Genomic DNA, 1,307 nt, shown 5'->3' on the forward strand with positions numbered 1-1,307 from the left:
CAGAAATAAAAATAATTTTGGAAAACACTTTTTTAAGGTTTAACGGACAATTATTTTGTTAAATAGGCATTGAAGACCCACATTTTTACAAAGAAACTTGCAGAAAAATTTAATTCTGAATAAAATTATGTGCCACACGGCTATTAACAGCGAAGTATTAGTTTCCTCTGGAATTTAATTTTACAACAAACATTCTACCAAGCAAGAAATACGTATTTAGTAAATAAACACCGTAATGTAATGATATAAGGTACACAAATAAGTCATTAAATTTGTGTAACAAATAAGAGGTACAAATTATTTGCCGACATATTTCAAAAAGGGATAGAAACCCTCTGGTACTGACAGGTACACACTTGTAATAAATGCTTGGCACTGGTAGAGCACAACTTAAAAAATGCCTGTGGCACTAAAGTGTTGAAGTAATTCCTCTTATCCGAAGACCTCTGATTAACATATACGCTTTGGCTGGCTAACCTTCTCCTGGAAAACCTAACCTCCAGATTAAATAATCGCCTCTTTCAACCTACCCATAAATCCAGCTAACCTCTGAATTTATCAAAACACCCCATCAACGGAGCCCCAGGGAGCTGAATGCTGCTGTATACGCCCCTGTCTCCTTGAAGGTCAAAATAAGTTGTACGTGGTAAGTGTGCAAATTATTATAAAAGAAAAACATATACTAATAAATTATTGATTTAACAAAACAGAGTCCATAAACGTTCTACGAAACGAAAAGAACTTTGTGAGCCAAAGCTGGTGATGCCGCTTGAAGAAGTTTACTTGTTCACAGCTGTATCTTACCAAAGTAGAATTGGAAACTGCTTATCTAATTTGAAGGACCATTAAACAAACATGAATGGAAAGCTATACACACCTTGTGAAGGAAGTCTAAGAGAATATAGCTTATTTCATTTGAAGGGCTAGTAAACAAACATGAAATGGAAAGCTATACACACCTTGTGAAGGAAGTCTAAGAGAATATTGCGCAAGACTCTAATGGGCACAAGACACTGCCAAAAATATTCACTCCACTGCGCGTCTCAACCTCGACCTTGAGACACACCAGCTGCTGGCACCCAGCCAGAGAACACTGAAATAGCAGACTGGCGCGTGAAACATATGACTCATCCACAGCCGTCCCGATAACGCATACAGGGACGGCGGCACTGCAATCGTACAACTGGCAAACAAAACTTCTCTCCAGTTTTCTCTGGGCCGGACAGATCTATTGGAAGACACGGGTACGCTGTAAAACTCCTCAACCTTTCCTTCAGGATGGTTGACTAACCTTTACAGGTCTTCCT

At 38.7% G+C, this 1,307-nt stretch overlaps 1 pseudogene; it reads right to left on the bottom strand.

Annotated features, from left to right (window-relative positions):
• The window catches only part of LOC124367734, a 17,176-nt pseudogene extending 16,087 nt beyond the window's left edge, over positions 1-1,089 (bottom strand).
• Between the last annotated feature and the right edge of the window lie 218 nt (positions 1,090-1,307).

This window comes from Homalodisca vitripennis, chromosome 8, assembly GCF_021130785.1.
Source record: "Homalodisca vitripennis isolate AUS2020 chromosome 8, UT_GWSS_2.1, whole genome shotgun sequence".
NCBI classification, from domain to species: Eukaryota; Metazoa; Arthropoda; class Insecta; order Hemiptera; family Cicadellidae; genus Homalodisca; species Homalodisca vitripennis.